The sequence below is a fragment of the Anomaloglossus baeobatrachus genome, chromosome 9, assembly GCF_048569485.1.
Source record: "Anomaloglossus baeobatrachus isolate aAnoBae1 chromosome 9, aAnoBae1.hap1, whole genome shotgun sequence".
Taxonomy (NCBI): Eukaryota; Metazoa; Chordata; class Amphibia; order Anura; family Aromobatidae; genus Anomaloglossus; species Anomaloglossus baeobatrachus.
Genome location: NC_134361.1, coordinates 137,350,963 through 137,377,414, shown reverse-complemented (window position 1 = coordinate 137,377,414; position 26,452 = coordinate 137,350,963).

The window sequence follows — 26,452 nt, the reverse complement described above, 5'->3', positions numbered from 1 at the left end:
TGGTTAGGTGGACTTTGGCTGAAACAGCGTTGTTCAGGGCACGTGTGATGTTTTGTGACACGTGGTTAGTTATGCAATGCGGGGACGGCACACCGGGAGAAATAGTGGCGGCTGTGGACCGAGTAACGTGGGACAGCTGCCACCATCAGGTCGCGGAATGCTTCTGTCTCAACCAGCCTAAAAGGCAACATTTCCAGCGCAAGCAGTCGCGAAATGTTAGCATTTAGAACTGTGGCATGTGGGGTGTTGTCAGTGTATTTGCGCCTGCGTTCAAAGGTTTGCTGAATGGATAACTGAACGTTGCGCTGGGACAAGGACGTGCTTGATGATGGTGTTCTTTCTGCGTAGGCAACTGCAGGTGCAGGAGTGGAGGAGGCTTGTTCGCAGGCAGCATGGACAGGGGATTGGCTCGCATGCACAACCAGCGAAGACGTAGCAGTGACATCAGCAAGCACTGCTCCTCGACTCTGTTGTACTTCCCACAAAGTCGGGTGCTTGGCTGACATGTGCCTGATCATGCTGGTGGTGGTCAGGCTGCTAGTTTTGGTACCCCTGCTGATGCTGGCATGGCAGGTGTTGCAAATGGCCTTTTTAGAATCATCTGGAGCCAACTTAAAAAACTGCCAGTGTCAGAGTTCCGGGTTTTCCAGTTTTCTTTTGAAAGAGCTTGCCCTTTGTTAACATGGAGTTTTCTGTTCTGTTGCCCTACTTCCTGTCCATCTGTTTAAAAGCCGCCCCTAAAGCTTAGTCCAGTGCCTGAGTATACTGCTTCCTGTGTGCTCCTGCCCTGCTGCTTTTGGTTCCTGATTGTTATTCGGATCCTCTTGGAAAACAACCGACACCGACTCTGGACTTCATCTGGTATCATCTAGCTGTGCCCGGACTCCGTTTGCCGTCTTTGGTCGGCACTTCTGCCCGGTTCCTTCCGTTTAATACCACTCTGGACTCACATCACGTACGGACATTTTTGGACTTACCTATTGCCCTTTTGTGTCCCGGCTGCTGCGCATTTAGGGCTTCTGGGGTGATTGCCAGACAGTCCCTGTATAAGGGTTCGCTCTTGGTGGTCTCCCTGGGGGAGTCCGGTGCGCGGTCCCGGGAATTCCCTTTCGCTCCGTCCCTGGAAGGTATTTCCTGTATTTATGTTCTACTGTGTTTTTGTTCCGTTTATGTACATATTTGCTGGTTGCATATTATAAACGTCTTGCACCAAGAACTCGTCTCTGGTTGTCATTGCCCTAACGCAATCGAAATCCTCAATACATACAATAGTATTACAGCCAGACTCGGGAAGACCTAACATTTGTACAGGCACCTTGTGTCGTGTTGTTCCGGGGAACAGTTGCCTGACGTCTGCCTGGGGCCACCACTCTGCTTCTTACTGCCTGTTGTGATGCTACGCCTCCCTCCCCCTGTGCACTGCTGTCCTCGCTCTGCATATCCTCCTGCCAGGTTGGGTCAGTTACTGGATCATCCACCACGTCGTCTTCCTCTTCCGCACCCTGCTCCTCCTCCTGACTTCCTGACAATTGTGTCTCATCATCGTCCACCCCTTGTTGAGACACGTTGCCAACTTCGTGAGAACGTGGCTGCTCAAATATTTGGGCATCTGTACATACAATCTCGTCATGGCCCACTTCAACAGGAGCTGGCGAGAGGCCAGAATTTGTGAATGGAAACGTGAACGAACAGCTCTTCCGAGTGTCCAAGTGTGGGATCAGTAATGTCCGTGGACGTGTACTCGGCCTGGTGGTAGGAAGGAGGATCAGGTTCTGAAATGTGCGGTGCAGTATCACGGCTACTGACACTTGACCGTGTGGAAGACAGAGTGTTTGTGGTGGTGCCAATCTGACTGGAAGCATTATCCGCTATCCAACTAACAACCTGTTGACACTGGTCTTGGTTCAAGAGCGGTGTACTGCTGCGGTCCCCAAGAATTTGGGACAGGACGTGCGAGCGACTAGATGTGGCCCTTTGTTGTGGCGAAATTAGAGCTTGCACACAACCTCGGTCTCTGCCTGCACCACCATCACGTCCACTTCCTTGTTCGTTGACAACGCCCTTGCGCATTTTGCAATGCTGTGCTGATGTGTATTCACTAGACTTGTGCGTTATATCCAAGTTTTTGCAAAACTCACACAAATGCAGCGGAAAGCTGCCACCAACAGGCACACACGTGCGGTTTTTAAATGCAAGCACGGAGGCACTAAGAACCTAACAGGTCTCTATCCAGGGACAACGTGGAGCCTCCCAATTTTTGGCTGCCCTGCCTAAGGGCTATACTACAATAGACCCACTTCCTTACAATGGGCACTTCAGGTTTACAGGCCATCATGCACGTCTCTATTCAGGGACAATGTGGAGCCTCCCAATTTTTGGCTGCCCTGCCTAAGGGCTATACTATAATACACCCACTTCCTTACAATGGGCACTTCAGGTTTACAGGCCCTCATGCACATCTCTATCCAGGGACAACGTGGAGCCTCCCAATTTTTGGCTGCCCTGCCTAAGGGCTATACTATAATACACCCACTTCCTTACAATGGGCACTTCAGGTTTACAGGCCATCATGCACGTCTCTATTCAGGGACAATGTGGAGCCTCCCAATTTTTGGCTGCCCTGCCTAAGGGCTATACTATAATACACCCACTTCCTTACAATGGGCACTTCAGGTTTACAGGCCCTCATGCACGTCTCTATCCAGGGACAACGTGGAGCCTCCCAATTTTTGGCTGCCCTGCCTAAGGGCTATACTATAATACACCCACTTCCTTACAATGGGCACTTCAGGTTTACAGGCCCTCATGCACGTCTCTATCCAGGGACAACGTGGAGCCTCCCAATTTTTGGCTGCCCTGCCTAAGGGCTATACTACAATAGACCCACTTTCTTACAATGGGCACTTCAGGTTTACAGGCCATCATGCACGTCTCTATTCAGGGACAATGTGGAGCCTCCCAATTTTTGGCTGCCCTGCCTAAGGGCTATACTATAATACACCCACTTCCTTACAATGGGCACTTCAGGTTTACAGGCCCTCATGCACGTCTCTATCCAGGGACAACATGGAGCCTCCCAATTTTTGGCTGCCCTGCCTAAGGGCTATACTATAATACACCCACTTCCTTACAATGGGCACTTCAGGTTTACAGGCCCTCATGCACGTCTCTATCCAGGGACAACGTGGAGCCTCCCAATTTTTGGCTGCCCTGCCTAAGGGCTATACTATAATACACCCACTTCCTTACAATGGGCACTTCAGGTTTACAGGCCCTCATGCATGTCTCTATCCAGGGACAACGTGGAGCCTCCCAATTTTTGGCTGCCCTGCCTAAGGGCTATACTACAATAGACCCACTTCCTTACAATGGGCACTTCAGGTTTACAGGCCATCATGCACGTCTCTATTCAGGGACAATGTGGAGCCTCCCAATTTTTGGCTGCCCTGCCTAAGGGCTATACTATAATACACCCACTTCCTTACAATGGGCACTTCAGGTTTACAGGCCCTCATGCACGTCTCTATCCAGGGACAACGTGGAGCCTCCCAATTTTTGGCTGCCCTGCCTAAGGGCTATACTACAATAGACCCACTTCCTTACAATGGGCACTTCAGGTTTACAGGCCCTCATGCACGTCTCTATCCAGGGACAACGTGGAGCCTCCCAATTTTTGGCTGCCCTGCCTAAGGGCTATACTACAATAGACCCACTTCCTTACAATGGGCACTTCAGGTTTACAGGCCATCATGCACGTCTCTATTCAGGGACAATGTGGAGCCTCCCAATTTTTGGCTGCCCTGCCTAAGGGCTATACTATAATACACCCACTTCCTTACAATGGGCACTTCAGGTTTACAGGCCCTCATGCACGTCTCTATCCAGGGACAACATGGAGCCTCCCAATTTTTGGCTGCCCTGCCTAAGGGCTATACTATAATACACCCACTTCCTTACAATGGGCACTTCAGGTTTACAGGCCCTCATGCACGTCTCTATCCAGGGACAACGTGGAGCCTCCCAATTTTTGGCTGCCCTGCCTAAGGGCTATACTATAATACACCCACTTCCTTACAATGGGCACTTCAGGTTTACAGGCCCTCATGCATGTCTCTATCCAGGGACAACGTGGAGTCTCCCAATTTTTGGCTGCCCTGCCTAAGGGCTATACTACAATAGACCCACTTCCTTACAATGGGCACTTCAGGTTTACAGGCCATCATGCACGTCTCTATTCAGGGACAATGTGGAGCCTCCCAATTTTTGGCTGCCCTGCCTAAGGGCTATACTATAATACACCCACTTCCTTACAATGGGCACTTCAGGTTTACAGGCCCTCATGCACGTCTCTATCCAGGGACAACGTGGAGCCTCCCAATTTTTGGCTGCCCTGCCTAAGGGCTATACTACAATAGACCCACTTCCTTACAATGGGCACTTTAGGTTTACAGGCCCTCATGCACGTCTCTATCCAGGGACAACGTGGAGCCTCCCAATTTTTGGCTGCCCTGCCTAAGGGCTATACTACAATAGACCCACTTCCTTACAATGGGCACTTCAGGTTTACAGGCCATCATGCACGTCTCTATCCAGGGACAATGTGGAGCCTCCCAATTTTTGGCTGCCCTGCCTAAGGGCTATACTACAATAGACCCACTTCCTTACAATGGGCACTTCAGGTTTACAGGCCATCATGCACGTCTCTATCCAGGGACAATGTGGAGCCTCCCAATTTTTGGCTGCCCTGCCTAAGGGCTATACTATAATACACCCACTTCCTGACAATGGACACTTAATGTTTTGAGGCCCTCATGCACGTCTGTATGCAGGGGCATTGGTGAACCTCACAATTTTGGACTGACCTGGCAAAGGAAAATACTACAAAGACTCACTTCCTCAAAATGGGCACATTAGACTCAAGAGGCCTTCATGTACGTCTCTTCTCAGGGACATCGGAGTGCCACACAATGTTTTCACGTAAAATCTTTCATGTATTAATCTCAAAAAGTAACATACACCAGCTCTATCTCACTATTGGGTATGTGCCCTTAACATTTCCACCATGAAAAATCATTTTGGGGTCATTTTGGAAGGTTTTCTGGTGAGTCCGTAAAAATGGCGTAAAACGCGGACAAAATTGTTCACAGCTTTGACTTTTCAGTGATAAATGCTTCAAGGGGTCTTCCCCATGCTGTTGCCATGTCATTTGAGCACTCTTCTGAGACTTTTGTGCCATTTTTAGGGTTTCTCCATGCTGCCGGGGGGTCATTTCACAAAAATACTCGGGTCTCCCATAGGATAACATTGGGCTCGTTGCTCGGCCCGAGTACACGAGTATCTTGGGAGGCTCGGCCCGAGCTTCGAGCACCCGAGCTTTTTAGTACTCGCTCATCACTAGTTAATTTGTTTATATATGGAAAAAAAAATTGCGCTGTAAATTGTTATTGCAGCCCTGGAGTGCTGCGTTTCACTCTGGGGAATGTAACGCCCCTGTAGCTTTGTCATTACAGGGTATTGTACAGTGCTGGCCAAAAGTATTGGCACCCCTGCAATTCTGTCAGATAATACTCAGTTTCTTCTTGAAAATGATTGCAATCACAAATTCTTTGGCATTATTAACTTCATTTATTTTGCTTGCAATGAAAAAACACAAAAGAGAATGAAACAAAAATCAAATCATTGATCATTTCACACAAAACTCCAAAAATGGGCCAGACAAAAGTATTGGCACCCTTAGCCTGATACTTGGTTGCACAACCTTTAGCCAAAATAACTGCGAACAACCGCTTCCAGTAACCATCAAGGAGTTTCTTACAATGCTCTGCTGGAATTTTAGACCATTCTTCTTTGGCAAACTGCTCCAGGTTCCTGAGATTTGAAGGGTGCCTTCTCCAAACTGCCTTTTTGAGATCTCTCCACAGGTGTTCTATGGGATTCAGGTCTGCACTCATTGCTGGCCACTTTAGTAGTCTCCAGTGCTTTCTATCAAACCATTTTCTAGTGCTTTTTGAAGTGTGTTTTGGGTCATTGTCCTGCTGGAAGACCCATGACCTCTGAGGGAGACCCAGCTTTCTCACACTGGGCCCTACATTATGCTGCAAAATTTGTTGGTAGTCCTCAGACTTCATAATGCCATGCACACGGTCAAGCAACCCCAAAACATCAGGGAACCTCCACTATGTTTGGCTGTAGGGACCGTGTTCTTTTCTTTGAATGCCTCTTTTTTTTTCCTGTAAACTCTATGTTGATGGCTTTTCAAAAAAAGCTCTATTTTTGACTCATCTGACCAGAGAACATTCTTCCAAAACGTTTTAGGCTTTCTCAGGTAGGTTTGGCAAACTCCAGCCTGGCTTTTTTATGTCTCGGGGTAAGAAGTGGGGTCTTCCTTGGTATCCTACTATACAGTCCCTTTTCATGCAGACGCCGACGGATAGTACGGGTTGACACTGTTGTACCCTCGGACTGCAGGGCAGCTTGAACTTGTTTGGATGTTAGTCGACGTTCTTTATCCACCATCCGCACAATCTTGCGTTGAAATCTCTCGTCAATTTTTCTTTTCCTTCCACATCTAGGGAGGTTAGCCACAGTGCCATGGGCTTTAAACTTCTTGATGACACTGCCCACTGTAGACATAGGAACTTTCAGGTTTTTGGAGATGAACTTGTAGCCTTGAGATTGCTCATGCTTCCCCACAATTTGGAGTCTCAAGTCCTCAGACAGTTCTTTGGTCTTCTTTCTTTTCTCGATGCTCAATGTGGTACACACAAGGACAAAGGACTGAGGTTGAGTCAACTTTAATCCATGTCAACTGGCTGCAAGTATGATTTAGTTATTGCCAACACCTATTAGGTGCCACAGGCAAGTTACAGGTGCTGTTAATTACACAAATTAGAGAAGCATCACATGATTTTTCAAACAGTGCCAATACTTTTGTCCCCCCCTCCTTTTTTATGTTTGGTGGGGAATTATATCCAATTTGGATTTAAGACAATTTTTTTTTTTTTCATTGAAGACAAATTAAATGAAAATAATAATAACAAAGAATTTGAGATTGCAATCATTTTCAAGAAGAAACTGAGTATTATCTAACAGAATTGCAGGGGTGCCAATACTTTTGTCCAGCACTGTATAATATCCTTCCCGGGAAGGGAGAGTTCCCCCTGGTAAGTTCACATGGACACCACTAGAAAGGAGTTAATAATTTTTCAGCACCTAGCTTAGGTTTGCATAACACATCCTGTCTCCTAAATGGGTGGGAAGCAGGTGGTTTCACACAGAAAGGTCTCCATGACAACGTGTTGAATTATTGGGAGGGAGGGGGCCTCAGCTGGGAGCAAGTGCAGAGCAGACAGGAAATAGAGTTAGAACTGTCTGAGATGTGAAACAGCACAGACCTCTGCAGGGACAGCTCCTGCAGAGGGGAAGCAGCCAGACCAGGGCTAGTAACACCTGGAGGAAGGGGAACCGGTACCAATGATCAGTGGTATGTACCTGGTAGCGCCTGAAATAGCCAGGCTGCTACAGAAGAGAAGAAAGGTGGGCAAGTCCCAAGATCTCCAGGCCACGAGTACCGCAACAATCCACACACGAAAGTAAGACCCTCAGATTAACCTGCCAGCACCTGCCTCTGACCAGCCCGGGACCGACCGGAGGCTACAACGGCAAGGACCAGCACCCGGGTGCGACTTTGAACAGACCAGTGAATAAAAGAATCTGGAACCCGCACCTGGTGACTCTGGGAGTAAATGCCGCCGCCCTGTGCCCCAGTGCTCCCGTGGACTGCCGCCCCCGGCTCTCAATAACCTCCCCGAGGCTTCCCTGCTCCACCCGTGGGAAGTGATTCCATCCCGGCTGTACTTAACACTGGCACCGGAGAGAGACTGTGCAGCGGCGGCTAATCACTTGGCCACATACCACGGGTTGTACTGCTAGCAACCCCCGTTCCCATCCCATACCGCTTCTGGGGGAGAGAAGAGTTGCAGGGGGAGGGCGTCCGTGGAAGAGGAGGCCGAGACCCCAGTCGTCGCTGCAACTGGTGACATGCTCCCCAGGAACCCCATCACCCTCCTTCCATTATCCCATTGTCACACTGGACTATCGAACTTTCTTTTATTGATACCCGCCGGTGTCGCGGAAGCTGGGTCAAGCCACTCATAGCTGAACCCAACCATCACTGGCCCGGTGACCGTTTCAGCCCTGCAGGCTCTGGCGTGGGCGTTTCACTTTCATATTGTCATTTCATATAATTTGGTCAATAATGTCATTGCAAGTACACCTCTATAAATTTTGGACTGCAATTAAGTAATTCATATGGTATTGCTATCACATTCGTTAAACTTGTATTGTACGTAGCATTCTTATTAAAGGGGCATGGTAGAGTAAAATGTGTTGAATTCAATAAGAGATAAACGCAACCTAATGAATTTGGCATGTCTTCTCAGATACTACTCCACTAAAGTAAAATAAAAGCTGAGGAAAGAAAGTGCAATAGAGTCTTACCTAACAAACATCTAGAGGTGATAAGGAATAGTGTACACCTTGTCAGGTTATGACTGGAGTTGAGCGATGTTCGATGTTTGAATTTCGCCAATTTCATGTTCGAATGATTTTGGGGGTGCTCGAGATCGAACTCGAATGCGAGCTTTTTGCTAAAAGCTCGACAGCTCGAGTTACGTTCGAGAACAGTTCGATCAGCAAAAAGCCTAGCTAGTTACTAGCTGGCTTTTCACTGTAATAGTGTGAGTCACTCTGTAATTTACACTATTATCAAATTTCAGCGTATAGTGTGCGGGGGGGCGCATTTAGATCAGTGCTGCTGGGATAATGGCAATCGCCATTTTTTTTTTCCTAAGCGCGCGTGCAGTGGGGCGGGCCAGCATGTCAGCCAATCACAGACACACACACATCTAAGTGGACTTTTTTGCCAGACAAGCAAGGGCATGTGTCATACGCTGTGAATGTCACATGTCCTTGCATTATAAATACGGCCATTTTCCCTCACGGCGCCATTATCTGCCTTCTGCGTGTAGGTGACAGTCACCGATCACGCAGCTCCTGTCGCCGCTCCTGCTGTCTACACTATACACACAGTGCTCTACAGATTAGGGACAGAAGTTTATTTCAGCCCTTTTCAGGGCTGATTTCCTCGGGCTCAGAGACATAGGTGACAGGCAGGTCCTTGGAAACGCTGTATACAGCTTCAGATAACAGCGTCTGTGTACCTAAGCTCAGGGAATTCCTTGCTGCATTTCACCACTAGGAGGGATAGAAAGTGAGGCTTCCTTTTCTGTCCACTGACCCAGAGAACCCGGCCACTTTTCCACCTGCCCACTTTTGCCACACTATTTTTATAGCAAACAGTGCTGAAACTTAGTGGCATCCAAAAAGTGGCTGCCATACTCCATTGTCGTCCCACTGGTGCCAAGCAAGTCCCACCACCTCTGCATTCAACCCTCATGCACATTTTGCTATGCTATTTTTATAGCAAACAGTGCTGAAAATTAGTGGCATCCACAAAGTGTCTGCTATACTACTTTAGTGACCCACTTGTGCCAAGCAAGTCCCGTCACCTCTGCATTCAAGCCTCATGCACATTTTGCTACGCTATTTTTATAGCAAACAGTGCTGAAAATTAGCGGCATCAAAAAAGTGGCTGCTATACTCCATTGTTGTCTCACTGGTGCCAAGCAAGTCCCACCACCTCTGCATTCAACCCTCATGTACATTTTGCTACGCTATTTTTTATACCAAACAGTGCTGAAAATTACTGGCATCCACAAAGTGTCTGCTATACTAATTTAGTGTTCCACTTGTGCCAAGCAAGTCCCACCACCTCTGCATTCAACCCTCATGCACATTTTGTTACGCTATTTTTATAGCAAACAGTGCTGAAAATTAGTGGCATCCAAAAAGTGGCTGCTATACTCCATTGTTGTCCCACTTGTGCCAAGCAAGTCCCACCACCTCTGCATTCAACCCACATGCACATTTTGCTACGCTATTTTTTATAGAAAACATTGCTGAAAATTAGTAGCATCCACAAAGTGTCTGCTATACTAATTTAGTGTCCCACTTGTGCCAATCAAGTCCCACCACATCTGCATTCAACCCTCATGCACATCTTGCTACGCTATTTTTATAGCAAACAATGCTGAAACTTAGTGGCATCCACAAAGTGTCTGCTATACTTATTTAGTTTCCCACTTGTGCCAAGCAAGTCCCACCACCTTTGTATTCAACCCTCATGCACATTTTGCTACCCTATTTTTATAGCAAAAAGTGCTGCAACTTAGAGGCATCCACAAAGTGTCTGCTATACTAATTTAGTGTCCCACTTGTGCCTTTAGTCATTCTTTGACTAAAGCCCAGGTGCAGGTCCTTCAGTTGGGATTGTCATTTGTGCCTACTGGCACCTTTGATCTCTTTACCACTGTAAAGGACCTCCACCTGTTCGCTCGAAAACTAGTACTGCATAAACTCCATCATAAGGCTGATAAAGGTGAGGAATCATTGACGGAGAGGGAGAAGGAGGCTATTGCCACTTTGGAAGAGTTGGAGAGAGAGGGTGATGGTAGTATGTCTATGACCTTTCCAAGGGAAATATTGCCGAGATCAACCACATTTCCCCCTTTGTCTATCTGTCTGCAAATTGAGATTTTTGTCAGGTTAGTTACAAAGGAGCTTGAGAAGATCCCGAGATACAGCTCTGGTGACAACCTGACTAGACATCAGCGTACCGCCATACAAGAACTGCGCAGTATGACTGATATTGTAATTAAAAATGCGGACAAAGGGGGAAATGTGGTCCTTTGGCCTATAATCAAATATGAACGCGAGGCGTTCAAACAGTTAAATAATCAGGAGACATATCTGAAGCTCACCACAAATCCAACCCCTGGCTACAAAATTGAACTGATGTCCATTTTGGATGAGGCCCTACTAGAGGGGATCATTACATCTAAAATTAGAGATGGACTCCTGGTAAAAAATCCCCGATTACCGACCTTCTATTTGTTACCTAAGGTTCACATGGATGCCACCAATCCCCCTGGACGTCCTATCATCTCGGGGATTGGTGGTCTTTGTGAACCAATCTGCACCTATGTGGATTTCTACCTGAAACCATTGGTGCAGAATTTACCATCATATCTACGGGACACAAACGATTTATTGAGGAAACTAGATGGTGTGCACATGGAGGACGACATGTGGCTGGTTACAGCGGACGTGGAGTCCCTGTACACCTGCATTTCACATGAACAAGGTATTGAGGCATCTAGATACTTTTTGTCTTGTAGCTCATGGGAGGGATCTCTGTGTGAATTTATTCTAACACTCCTGGACTTCATCCTCCGCCATAACGTTTTTACTTTTAAAGACCGGTACTTCCTGCAGAGACGTGGTACCGCCATGGGAGCGGCGTGTGCACCATCGTACGCGGGGCTGTTTCTGGGTAGGTGGGAGCAGACTGTTTTACATGAGCTGCCACTTGCCCAGAATATAGTTTGCTGGTACAGGTACATCGATGACGTGCTGCTCCTGTGGCAGGGGACACGGTCTCTGCTGGATGTTTTTATGGATGAGCTAAACCGGAATAATTATAATGTTAAACTGACATATAAGGCAGACCAACACAAAATGGAATTTCTGGATGTTATGGTGGAGGTTGGAGAGGGAGGCATGATTGAGATGGACTTATTTAGAAAGACCACTTCCGTAAATGCATTGTTACATGCCTCATCAGCTCACCAGAGATCAACTATTCGAGCTATTCCTGCTGGTCAATTTTTGAGGGCCAAAAGGATATGCTCTACACCTCAGAAGTTTGAACATCAGGCTGATGAGCTTCGTGTGAGATTCAGGGAGAGGGGATATGGTGTCCGTGGAATTAAACAAGGATATATGAGAGCCAAACACACATCCAGAGAACATCTCCTATATGGACATAATACAAGGATATTGGATGGTGGTGCGAGTTATACTCGGTTCATCTCCACGTACAATGGTCAGTGGAGACAAATCAGGGATGCACTGTCCAGACACTGGCCCGTCTTACAGACGGACGCAGTTCTGGCCAGTGATTTGCCAGGAGTTCCGTTACTAACTTCTAGAAGGGGTAGGAGCCTACGGGACCTCCTGGTGGATAGCCACTATGTGGCCAAGACACCTGGGGGCTTGTTTGGACATAATACCCCCAGGACGGGAAGTTTTACATGTGGCGAGTGTGTCACGTGTAAGTCAGGTAATATCATTAGGGGCAAGGAGTTTTTCTCGGCCGATGGTAAACAACGATTTTGTATCAAGAAGTATATCTCGTGCAGTAGCACGCACGTAATATACTATGCCAAGTGCCCCTGCGACTTGGTCTATGTGGGCCTGACCACAAGACAATTTCATATTCGTATACGCGAGCATGTTCGTGACATTTTGAGGGCATCTACCGTGACGGACCTATCGCTGTTGAGGACTCTCCCCAGGCACTTCAATGTCCACCATAATTGTGACCCTGGTGGGCTGAAGGTGGTGGGGATAGACCTTGTCAGCGGTGGGATCCATGGAGGTGACCTCAAGATGGCCCTCTCTAGACTAGAATGCAGGTGGATCTTCTCTTTGGGGACCCTGGCCCCTGCAGGATTGAACGAACAACTAAGTTTTGCTCCATTGCTTAATACCTGAATTTTCCAAATAGAGGGTTTTTGTTCTTTAACCTGTTATAAGGGTTGTTTTATGATGTTTGTCCTATGGACGACCTTACTTTAATATCTTCCTATTATCGTGCTGCTTTTTAATTGCATGTGGTTTTATTCCAGTAACTTTTTCATATGAGGAGTATTTGGACTTCCTGCTTCCCCTCCCCTTTCCCATGTGTCCTCCTAGTGATGGGATATGATCTCGGAGTCAAGCATAAGGACGCTATGAAAGACCTGATGGCTGCTCTATGAAGCATCACTGGATATAATTGTTACACTCAATGTGGTTTTGTGTTCCAATATGATGTTATATATGTCCATACATCAATATTTGTGATATACAGTGTGGTAGCTAAATGGACGTATCTGATATATGGAGTGGGCATCCAAATTTATTGAGTGAGGGTATCACATTAAATGATAAGTAGTGGACATGTTGGTCCAATTATGGATACCGATCAGAAACTCAATGTGGATGTTCAACCATTCTACCACTGCGCCCTGTTACCCAGCTTGGTGTATGTGGACGTGACCATACCCAAACTAATTGACTCACTCCTTGGTGTTTGGCTGTGGTCACATCCATCTATATGAATATGGCATGTCTAGCACATGAACTCACCAACATGATGGGTTCTCCTTACTGTTTGATTATGAAGCATTATTGGATATAACTGTCGCGTTTACACGTATAGATGTGTGTTTACCCGAGTCCATATATGCCCTTATAGTGGATTGGTGATCTGCCTATGATACAGTCAAGTGGACGTGTCTTTTGTGTGATTGTGACACTCAGTTCTGTTGAGCTGGTCTGTTATAATATGTGAGACAATGGATACTCCTGTCCAGTTGTGGACACAGACCGCATACATAATTAGAGTGTGCAAACATACTATTACTGGTTCTTATAGTCTGTATTCAAGCACAATAATAAATCTTCCATATTAAAATAAGGAGACTTGTGTTACTTGGCGGAGGCTACACTCTGCTATATGGATGGGGTACGCTAGAACATTGACTCACCAACATGATACAAAACATGTGATGTGAATGTTATCCTTGACTGCCCGTCTGTGATGTCCATTTTGACCCTCCCAGCGCACCGTCCAGACACGATTCTCGGGTGTAGACACCCGGCGGCATCCCAGGCGGCCATGCGCATGCGTTAAAGACGTCATGGGAGAATTTTGCTCCTACGCATGCGCAGTTGGTCGCCGCTTACCGCCGGTTTGTGTACGGATATTCCTGTGGCACGACGTACGCGTGCGCACGATGGGTGGGCGGATGGACATCACCTGGAGGCCATGGGGTATTTAAGGGAGTGGGAAAGAGGTCCATGACAGCGTGTGGTGCCCCTGAAAAAGGTACCCGAAACGCGCGTCGGGCGTGGACCTTGGACCGGCTCCCTTATTACCTTGACCTCCGGTATGTACCTTAGATTTGATATACGCGGTTCTGCTCTTTGAGCATTCCGGGTGACCATACTTTACACACCCGGTGATGTAGCTAGGTGGAGGGAGTTTACTTGTTGTACTTGGGCATAACCTTATGGGTTATTTGATTGTCGATTTGCCTTATGATTTCCCAGGTACAGCCTTTACACTTAGTGTCCGGTCTTGGTCCCCACGTTGGCGAGGTTCTAATCTCCTCTTATTTGGTGAGTATGTGAATCAGGAGTGTACGTTGTGCACTCCTGTTTTAAATGTTTGTGACTATCAATAATAAAATATTTTGGATAATATATTCCATTGTGTGGCATCACATTTTTTGAATCTATATCGGAATTTTTCCTATTATATTAAAATCCTATTATGGGGATCATTATGGTCAGATGATATCTGCTTAACATGCATTATTATAGTATTTTATATCCCCTTTTTTCTATGAAAATCTGTTCAATTGCTGAAAATTAGTAGCATCCACAAAGTGTCTGCTATACTACTTTAGTGTCCCACTTGTGCCAATCAAGTCCCACCACCTCTGCATTCAACCCTCATGCACATCTTGCTACGCTATTTTTATAGCAAACAATGCTGAAACTTAGTGGCATCCACAAAGTGTCTGCTATACTAATTTAGTTTCCCACTTGTGCCAAGCAAGTCCCACCACCTTTGTATTCAACCCTCATGCACATTTTGCTACGCTATTTTTATAGCAAAAAGTGCTGCAACTTAGAGGCATCCACAAAGTGTCTGCTATACTAATTTAGTGTCCCACTTGTGCCAAGAAAGTCCCACCACCTCTGCATTCTACCCTCATGCACATTTTGCTACGCTATTTTTATAGCAAAAAGTTCTGAAACTTAGTGGCATCCACAAAGTGTCTGCTATACTAATTTAGTGTCCATCTGGTGCCAAGCAAGTCCCACCACCTCTGCATTCAACCCTCATGCACATTCATTTTGCTACGCTATTTTTATAGCAAACAGTGCTGAACATAAGTGGCATCCAAAAAGTGTCTGCTATACTAATTTAGTGTCCCACTTGTGCCAAGCAAGTCCCACCACCTCTGCATTCAACCCTCATACACATTTTGCTATGCTATTTTTATAGCAAACAGTGCTGAAAATTACTGGCATCCAAAAAGTGGCTGCTATGCTCCATTGTTGTCCCACTGGGGCCAAGCAAGTCCCACCACCTCTGCATTCAACCCTCATGCACATTTTGCTACATTATTTTTATAGCAAAAAGTGCTGAAACTTAATGGCATCCACAAAGTGTCTGCTATACTAATTTAGTGTCCCACTTGTGCCAAGCAAGTCCCACCACCTCTGCATTCAACCCTCATGCACATTTTGCTATGCTATTTTTATAGCAAACAGTGCTGAAAATTAGTGGCATCCAAAAAGTGGCTGCTATACTCCATTGTTGTCCCACTTGTGCCAAGCAAGTCCCACCACCTCTGCATTCAACCCTCATGCACATTTTGCTACGCTATTTTTATAGCAAACAGTGCTGAAAATTAGTGGCATCCAAAAAGTGGCTGCTATACTCCATTGTTGTCCCACTGGGGCCAAGCAAGTCCCACCACCTCTGCATTCAACCCTCATGCACATTTTGCTACATTATTTTTATAGCAAAAAGTGCTGAAACTTAGTGGCATCCACAAAGTGTCTGCTATACTAATTTAGTGTCCCACTTGTGCCAAGCAAGTCCCACCACCTCTGCATTCAACCCTCATGCACATTTTGCTACGCTATTTTTATAGCAAACATTGCTGAAAATTAGTAGCATCCACAAAGTGTCTGCTATACTAATTTAGTGTCCCACTTGTGCCAATCAAGTCCCACCACCTCTGCATTCAACCCTCATGCACATCTTGCTACGCTATTTTTATAGCAAACAATGCTGAAACTTAGTGGCATCCACAAAGTGTCTGCTATACTAATTTAGTTTCCCACTTGTGCCCAGCAAGTCCCACCACCTTTGTATTCAACCCTCATGCACATTTTGCTACGCTATTTTTATAGCAAAAAGTGATGCAACTTAGAGGCATCCACAAAGTGTCTGCTATACTAATTTAGTGTCCCACTTGTGCCAAGCAAGTCCCACCACCTCTGCATTCAACCCTCATGCACATTTTGCTACGCTATTTTTATAACAAAAAGTTCTGAAACTTAGTGGCATCCACAAAGTGTCTGCTATACTAATTTAGTGTCCCTCTGGTGCCAAGCAAGTCCCACCACCTCTGCATTCAACCCTCATGCACATTCATTTTGCTACGCTATTTTTATAGCAAACAGTGCTGAACATAAGTGGCATCCAAAAAGTGGCTGCTATACTCCATTGTTGTCCCACTGGTGCCAAGCAAGTCCCACCACCTCTGCATTCAACCCTCATGCACATTTTGCTACATTATTTTTATAGCAAAAAGTGCTGAAACTTAGTGTCATCCACAAAGTGTCTGCTATACTAATTTAGTGTCCCACTTGTGCCAAGCAAGTTCCACCACCTCTGCATTCAACCCTCATGCACATTTTGCTACGCTATTTTTATAGCAAACAGTGCTGAAAATTAGTGGCATCCAAAAAGTGGCTGCTATACTCCATTGTTGTCCCACTTGTGCCAAGCAAGTCCCACCACCTCTGCATTCAACCCACATGCACATTTTGCTACGCTATTTTTTATAGCAAACATTGCTGAAAATTAGTAGCATCCACAAAGTGTCTGCTATACTACTTTAGTGTCCCACTTGTGCCAAGCAAGTCCCACCACCTCTGCATTCAACCCTCATGCACATTTTGCTATGCTATTTTTATAGCAAACAGTGCTGAAACTTAGTGGCATCCACAAAGTGTCTGCTATACTAATTTAGTGTCCCACTTGTGCCAAGCAAGTCCCACCACCTTTGTATTCAACCCTCATGCACATTTTGCTACGCTATTTTTATAGCAAACAGTGCTGCCAGTTTTAGAGCCATAGTTGCATTGTCAGGGATAGTCAGTGTTGGTTCTTCAGCTGTCAGTAAAGCTAGACCACCTCTGCAATCTACACCACCTCTCAATTTTTGCTACCACATTTTAAGTGACCAATCTTGTCGCTAACAAAATGAGTGGCAAAAGGACAGATGCTGGTGGAAAGGGGAACAGGCGTGTTGGAAAAAGAAAAAAAGTTTATGCCCGTGGGGAAGGTGGCAAAGCTACATTAGCATTTGCTGAAGATAAGCCATCTTCCAGCAAAAGTAAGATGTCTACTACTTTCCGTGGACAATCCGATGTGCTCCCTTTTTTACGGACACGAACAACTGTAAGAAAGGTAGATAATGCACAAAAAAAGAATATGCTTGAATTGATCTCAAGTGCTCCAACAAGTGCCCTCTCCTCCACCTCAACTACCACATAAAAAAAACCCCAGTCCTCTGAGTTGTCATCCCAATCACACTTGCTTTCTCCCAGCTCTCAAGTCTCCACCCACCCTGCACAGTATGGTGTAACAGAGATGGCTGAGTCTGCAGAGCTGTTCAGGGACACTATAGCCTGGGAATCAGAGGTCTGCTCCCAAGCTACAGTGAGTACAGACCAGGAAATGGTCTGCAGTGATGCCCAGAAGCTTTGTGACTCAGATTCAGGACCTGATGACCACGTTTATGAGCATAATGTAGACGCTCATTCACATACTGTAACACCTATTAGTGTAGACAATGAGGAACATACTGATGACGATGAGACGCAAATACCAGATTGGGATGACAACTTAAATATTCAGTCAGGGCAGGAAGAGGCTAGGTCTGAGGGCGAGGGGAGTGCAAACACAACGCTTGATGATGAAGTTCTAGATCCCACTTACTGTCAACCCACAGTCAGGCACTTGAGGAAGTCAACACAGGCAGTGGAGGAGGATGCAACTGACGACGAAGTTACCTTGCGCCTTCCTGGACAGAGTCGGAGTACTGGTAGGACGTCTACAACTGCATCCTCAGCCACCACTCTGCCTCTGAGCACAAGTCGGGCTGGCTCTGCAGGTCGCATGTCCTCTAAGCCTTGCCTAGCCTGATCCTTTTTTGACCTTGCAAAGGATCTCCCAAATCATGTGATCTGTAAAATTTGTCGCAAATCTATAAGTAGAGGCAAAAAGCTCACCAGTTTGACAACTTCTTCCATGAATCGTCACATGAATACCAAGCATAATTCCCAGTGGGAAGCTCAATGTGCTACAATGCGGCCTAGCGTAGCGGGCGAACCACCGCCTGCTTCTTCCAGTGCATCCGCGCGCTCTTCATCTTCTATAACTGTGGGGACAGCTGTCACACCTGGTTTTCTGCGCATACCTTCCACCACTGTAACCGCAACAGGCAGTTTGCTTGGTAGGTCATCAGTTGGTTTGGAAGGGGAAACAAGTGCGGGTTTACAGCTCTCTCAGACATCGATAGCACCAACGTTGGATGAAGGCAACATCATGTCACCACCTGCACTTTCCTCACAAACCTGCATTTTTCCAGGGACACACTACTCACCACCGTCTACACACAGCAGCCAAATCTCTGTCCCTCAGATGTGGACAAATAAAAAGCCATTTCCTCCAACCCATGACAAAGCTAAGAGGTTGACTTTATCCCTCTGTAAGCTCTTGGCTACCGAAATGCTGCCTTTCCGCCTGGTGGACACACAGGATTTTAGAGACCTTATGTCTGTCGCTGTGCCTCAGTACTAGATGCCCAGTCGCCACTACTTCTCTAAGAAAGGTGTGCCTGCACTACACCAGCATGTCGCACACAACATCACCGCTTCCTTGAGAAACTCTGTGTGTGAACGGGTACATTTTACCACCGATATTTGAACCAGTAAGCATGGACAGGGGCGTTACATGTCGCTGACTGGGCAATGGGTAACTATGGTGATAGATGGAGATGAATCTGCTGAACAAGTCTTGCCGTCCCCATGACTTGTGCGTCAATCCTCTGTATGTATAAGCTCCTCCAACGCTTCTGCCTCCTCAACCTCGTCTGGGTCCTCCACCTCCATCCCAAGCCTGCCTGGTCAGGCCACCAGCGTTGTAACTGCGCACAAGGAATCATGCACACCTCCTTACTATGCTGGCAGCAGAGCGCAACGGCATCAGGCGGTCTTTAGCTTGAAATGTCTTGGAAATAAGAGTCACACAGCGGCTGAGTTGTGGGCAGCTCTGCGGTCCGAGTTTCATAAATGGTTGTCTCCACTCAACCTGCAGCCAGGTAAGGCCGTGTGCGACAATTCTGCAAACCTGGGTGCGGCCCTTAGCCTGGGCAAGTTGACACACGTGCCTTGTATGGCTCACGTGTTGAACCTTGTTGTCCAGCAATTTTTAACACACTATCCCGGCCTAGATGGCCTTCTGCACAGGGCACAAAAACTGTCTGCTCACTTCCGCCATTCAACCGCCGCAGCTGACCGACTTGCTTCGCTCCAGAAGTCTTTCGGCCTGCCGGTTCATTGCCTGAAATGAGATGTGCCGACACGCTGGAATTCGACTCTCCATGTTACAGCGACTGTGGCAGCACCGCAGAGCACTGGTGCAATACGTCATGACGTATAGCCTGGGCCAAGGAGATGCAGAGGTGGGGCCGATCACCCTGATGGAGTGGTCTCAGATCAAGGGCCTATGCACCCTTCTGCACAGTTTCGACATGGCGACGAATATGTTTAGCGCTGATAATGCCATTATCAGCATCAGTCATTTTCATGCTGGAGCACACGCTAAACACTATTCAGAGTCATGTGGTGGGACAACAGGAAGTGGAGGAAGTACAGGAGGATTCATATGCGGAAGGGATAACAACATCACCAAGGTCCAGATGTTCATCATCACCAAGGCGGCAGGCATGGAACGATGGGGGAGAGGGATTAACAAGGGCGCATGGTTGCAGGCAAAATGTTGAGGAAGGTGCAGGAGAACATGAAGAAATGGAGGACAAATTGTCCATGGACATGGAAGACTCAGCAGATGAGGGAGACCTTGGTCACATTTTAATTGGAAGAGGTTGGGGGGGAGATGTCAGAGGAAGAAAGAACGGTTAGCACCTCTATGCCACAAACACAGCAAGGACTTGGTCCGCATGGATGCTTAAGACACATACAGTGCCTACAAGTAGTATTCAACCCCCTGCAGATTTAGCAGGTTTGATAAGATGCAAATAAGTTAGAGCCTGCAAACTTCAAACAAGAGCAGGATTTATTAACAGATGCATAAATCTTACAAACCAACAAGTTATGTTGCTCAGTTAAATTTTAATAAATTTTCAACATAAAATTGTGGGTCAATTATTATTCAACCCCTAGGTTTAATATTTTGTGGAATAACCCTTGTTTGCAATTACAGCTAATAATCGTCTTTTATAAGACCTGATCAGGCCGGCACAGGTCTCTGGAGTTATCTTGGCCCACTCCCATGCAGATCTTCTCCAAGTTATCTAGGTTCTTTAGGTGTCTCATGTGGACTTTAATCTTGAGCTCCTTCCACAAGTTTACAATTGGGTTAAGGTCAGGAGACTGACTAGGCCACTGCAACACCTTGATTTTTTCCCTCTTGAACCAGGCCTTGGTTTTCTTGGCTGTGTGCTTTGGGTCGTTGTCTTGTTGGAAGATGAAATGACGACCCATCTTAAGATCCTTGATGGAGGAGCGGAGGTTCTTGGTCAAAATCTCCAGGTAGGCCGTGCTATCCATCTTCCCATGGATGCGGACCAGAAGGCCAGGCCCCTTGGCTGAGAAACAGCCCCACAGCATGATGCTGCCACCACCATGCTTGACTGTAGGGATGGTATTCTTGGGGTCGTATGCAGTGCCATCGAGTCTCCAAATGTCACGTGTATGGTTGGCACCAAAGATCTCGATCTTGGTCTCATCAGACCAGAGAACCTTGAACCAGTCTGTCTCAGAGTCCTCCAAGTGATCATGAGCAAACTGTAGATGAGCTTTGACATGACGCTTTGAAAGTAAAGGTACCTTACGGGCTCGTCTGGAACGGAGACCATTGAGGTGGAGTACGTTACTTATGGTATTGACTGAAACCAATGTCCCCACTGCCATGAGATCTTCCTTGAGCTCCTTCCTTGTTGTCCTTGGGTTAGCCTTGACTCTTCGGACAAGCACTCCGGTCTCGGCACGGGTGGAAACTTTCAAAGGCTGTCCAGGCCGTGGAAGGCTAACAGTAGTTCCATAAGCCTTCCACTTCCGGATGATGCTCCCAACAGTGGATACAGGTAGGCCCAACTCCTTGGAAAGGGTTTTGTACCCCTTGCCAGCCTTGTGACCCTCCACGATCTTGTCTCTGATGACCTTGGAATGCTCCTTTGTCTTTCCCATGTTGACCAAGTATGAGTGCTGTTCACAAGTTTGGGGAGGGTCTTAATTAGTCAGAAAAGGCTGGGAAAAGAGATAATTAATCCAAACATGTGAAGCTCATTGTTCTTTGTGCCTGAAATACTTCTTAATACTTTAGGGGAACCAAACAGGATTCTTGTGGTTTGAGGGGTTGAATAATAAATGACCCTCTGAATAAACTTTTCACAATTTAAAAAAAAAATAAAAAAAGAAATAACATTCTTTTTTGCTGCAGTGCATTTCACACTTCCAGGCTGATCTACAGTCCAAATGTCACAATGCGAATGTGTAAACCTGCTAAATCTGCAGGGGGTTGAATACTACTTGTAGGCACTGTAAGCCCCTTCTTGCTGCACTAACTACAACAAGACCCTCGGATTGTCAAAATTAGAAGTGATGATGACTACTGGGTTGCCACACTATTAGATCCCCGGTACAAGTCCAAATTTTGTGAAATAATTCCAGCCATAGAAAGGGATGCACAAATGCAGGAGTATCAGCAGAAGCTGTTACTCAATCTTAGCTCGGCTTTTCCACCAAACACTAGTTGTGCACGGAGTGAATTTTTCCAGTTGTAACTTGACAAACATGGGACGGTCGCATCATCAACAGTTTAACCGTACCAGCAGCACCGTATCTGTTGCTGGTTACAGCAATTTTATTGAATCGTTTCATAATTTTTTTAGACCATCCTTTGCAAGGCCACCAGAGACAAGAAGTCTGACACATAGTCAACGGCTGCAGAGGATGATACAGGAGTATCTCCAAATGAACATCGATGCCATGACTTTGCAACTGGAGCCATGCTTTTTTTGGGCTTCAAATCTTGAAAAATGGCCTGAGCTCTCCACTTACGCCTTGGAGATCTTGTCGTGTCCAGCTGCCAGCGTTGTCTCAGAACATGTCTTCAGTGCTGCTGGGTGTTTGCTGACAGATAAGCGCATGCGTCTGTCAAGATGAACAAGTCATGGATCTGCAAGGACTTTACTACCCCTTTGTCATCCTGGGGAGATTAAAGGCTTGTGGATTTGGAATGTGCTTGATTCAAATGTACCTGTCAAGTTTGCAACTGGGGCACAAGTGCTGCCACTGAAGGGGTGTCTGTGTGGCCCAATTTTTGGAATAAAAAGGGAGACTCTGCTTGGAGTCCCCCTGCTGTGTTTTTAAAAACGAGCCAAGATGAACAAGTAATGGTTCAGCAAAGACTTTGCTACCTATCCCTGCGTCATCCTGGGGACAGCCAAGGCTGGCGTATTTTTGAATATGCTTGATGCAAATCTACCTGTGAAGTGTACAACAGGGGCACAAGTGCTGCCCCTGAAGGGGTGTCTGTGTGGCCCAATTTTTGGAAAAAAGGGAGACTCTGCTTGAAATAACCCTTGCTGTGTTTTTAAAAATGAGCCAAGATGAACAGATCTGGGATCAGCAAAGACTTTGCTAGACCTTCCCCGGTGTCATCCTGGGGACAGTTAAGGCTGGCGTATTTTTGAATGTGCTTGATGCAAATCAAAACATCATGTTTGCAACTGGGGCACAAGTGATGCCACTGAAGTGGTGTGTGTGGCCCAATTTTTGGAAAAAAGGGCGACTCTGCTTGGAGTCCCCCTGCTGTGTTTTTAAAAAGGAGCCAAGATGAACAAGTCATGGTTCAGCAAAGACTTTGCTACCTATCCCTGTGTCATCCTGGGGACAGCTAAGGCTGGCGTATTTTTGAATGTGCTTGATGAAAATCTATCTGTGAAGTGTACAACAGGGGCACAAGTGCTGCCACTGAAGGGATGTCTGTGTTGCCCAATTTTTGGAAAAAAGGGAGTCTCTGCTTGGAGTCCGCTTGCTGTGTTTTTAAAAATAAGCCAAGATGACCAAGTCTTGGTTTAGCAAGGACTTTGCTACCTACCCCGGTGCAATCCTGGGGACAGTTAAGGCTGGCGTATTTTTGAATGTGCTTGATGCAAATCAACCTATCCAGTTTGCAACTGGGGCACAAGTGCTGCCACTGAAGTGGTGTCTGTGGGGCCCAATTTTTGGGAAAAAGGGAGACTCTGCTTGGAGTCTCCTTGCTGTGTTTTACATGATTTTAGAAGGGCATGCCATGCCTATATCTGTGTCTCCTCCTCTTTTTCCTCGTCTAGCTGTTTAGTTTTCGCATGGGTATTTGTCCTTGTCACTTTCCCATGTGTTTGTGTTGTCTTGGGAGTTGTTTGTCACCTTTTGGACACCTTTGAGGGTGTTTTCCAGGTGTTTTTAGGTGTTTGTGATTGTCTCCCATTGTTTTCAATGGGGTTCGAGAGGTTCGTCAAACGGTTCGCCGAACGGTTCGCCGAATGGTTCGTCGAACGGGGCACCGTTTGACGAACCGAACTCGAACTCTAGGGGGGTGGCTCATCTCTAGTTGTGACACACTACTAGTATTAAGATCTGTAATCAGCTGCTGCAGAGTCCATGTGCATAAAAGCTGAAGTAGATCAGGAACTAAAATAAAGTGGAACATTTTACAGCTCTGCTGTAGAAATGACATGAATCCAAAGGTGCTGAATTTTAGGTGGTTTTATTCAACGCGTTTGTAAGTTTGTCCCCACTTTTTATTCACCAAATCCACCAATAATCGGTGGATGTCCTGATGAAGAAGTGGGGACACACTTCGAAACGCATTGAATAAAACCACCTAACATTCAGTAACTTTGAATTCATGTAATTTCTACCGCAGCGCAGTAAAGGTTCCACTTTATTTTTGTTCCTGATCTACTCCACTAAAGTAGAATATCTTATAAAAAACTTGGTCCTTTCTGTCCATGCTCCACCCACATTGGTGAAGCAGCCTACATAAGTGGGGCACAGCCAGCAGTGGGACCACCTTACTGGCCATACTTTGCCTCTCATTGTTCATGGCTCGGAGAAAATACAAATTCCGGGCTTTTTGCACTCAATTGCATTCATGTCTTTTAGGCACGAGTTATAGCTTTGATCGCTGACACTTTTGGGGTTAAAATGAGTCAGGAGCATGAGTTTGAGGGTACAGTATAAGGGTTAATCATATGAGAGGATAATGTAAGGAAGCAAGTGTGAGGGGACCATAAAAGGGGAAAAATGTATGAGAGGACAGCATGGGGAGAATATTGTGAAGGTACAGTATTGGGAAGAATAGTGTGAGGAGACAGAATTGGAGGAATTTTGAGGGAACAGTATAAGGCGTTAGTGTGAGAGGAAAGTATAGATAGCAGAGTGACGGTATAGTATGGATGGAGAAAACTAGGAGGGGACAGTGTGGGGAATATAAAAATTGGGAGGTGACAGTAGGGGGATTATGGCTAATCGGGGCAGACAGTGAGGCAGTTATAGCTAGCAATGGTGTACAGTGCAGTTACCATTAGAAGGACAGTGCTGGATTGATAATTTTGTAGGGAGCACAGAGAGGGGAAAATATTTATTCAGGGACACAGCCAAGGCAGATATTAGGAGAATTATAATGATAATTATTTTTAATTATAGTAGCAGTCCTTGATCATGGATTACATCAGAACTTCCAAACTTCCATTCTGTTAACTCTTCTCTAACTTGCTCCAGTTTTTCGATGTCTTTTTTAAAATGCAGTATCCTGAACTGGACACAGTATTCCAGATGAGATTTGACCAAAGAGGCATAGAGTAGGATTATTATTTCACGTGATCTAGACTCTATGCTCCTCTTAATGCATCCCAAAACTGTGCTTGCCTTTTTTACTGCTGAATCACACTGTTGACTCATGTGCAGTCTGTGTTCTATTACTGTACCCAAGCCTTCTCATATGTGCTGTTGCTTAGTTCTATTCCTCTTATTTTGTAGATGTTATTTTCATTTAACTTGCCCAGATGTAGAATTTTGCAATTCTTCCTGTTAAATATCATTCTATTAGTTGCTGCCCATTGTTTCAGCTTATTTAAATCCGTCTAAATCTTTTCTTTGTCTTGTCTAGTGTTAGCTGTCTCTTATAGCTGTGTATCGTCTGCAAATTTCATTAGTATACCTACAATTCCCTTATCTAGATCATTTATAAAAATGTTGAACAACACTGGGGCCAAGACAGAGTTTTGTGATAGCCACTTGAAACACTCTTCTAATTAGATATGCGACTACTTTAGTACAATCACTAAGCCAGTTATGAATCCACCTAACCGTAGTTTTGTCAATCCCAAACTTGGTCATTTTTTTCAGTAAGAATAGTATGAGATTCTCTATCAAATGCTTTCCTGAAGTCGGGATATACTATATACAGTAAATCACATTTCCCTGATCCATATTGTCAGTGATTCCATCATAGAAGAAACTTAGATTTGTCTGGCATGACTTGTTTGCTGCAAACCCATGCTGGCTTTCGTTATTTACTGTATTATTATACAAGTACTTACATACATGCTGTTTATGAATTTGTTCAATAATATTTACTGGTGTAGTAGTACGGCTCACTGGCCTGTAAATTCCTGGCTTTATCTCCCTTCCTTTTTGAAGATTGTGATAACATTTGCCCTTTTCCAATCTTCTGGGACTTCTCTGTTCTCCAGGAATTTTCAAAGATTCTGGCTAATGGTTCTGCAATTTCCTCTGCTATCTCTTTCTGTACCCTAGGATGTAATTCACGTGGACCAAGAGATTTAAATTCATTTACTTTAGCTAAGTGTTCCCTCACCATCTCTCTGTTTATAGATAGTATGGATTATTTTATTCCCCCCAATAACACAGTGAAATCAGTTGATATTACATTTGCTTTCAAAGAGAACACAGATGCAAAATAGGAATTTAAAAGTTCAGGCTTCTCAACATCATTTTTGACCACTTCATCCATTTCATCCTGTAAAAATCCTATAGCATCTTTGACTTTTCGTTTGCTTTTGACATATCCCCCAAACCTTTTTTTATTGCATTTGGTCTACCTTGTAAACCTCACTTCAATACTGGCTTTTGCTCCTCTAATGCTAATATATTCCTTTTT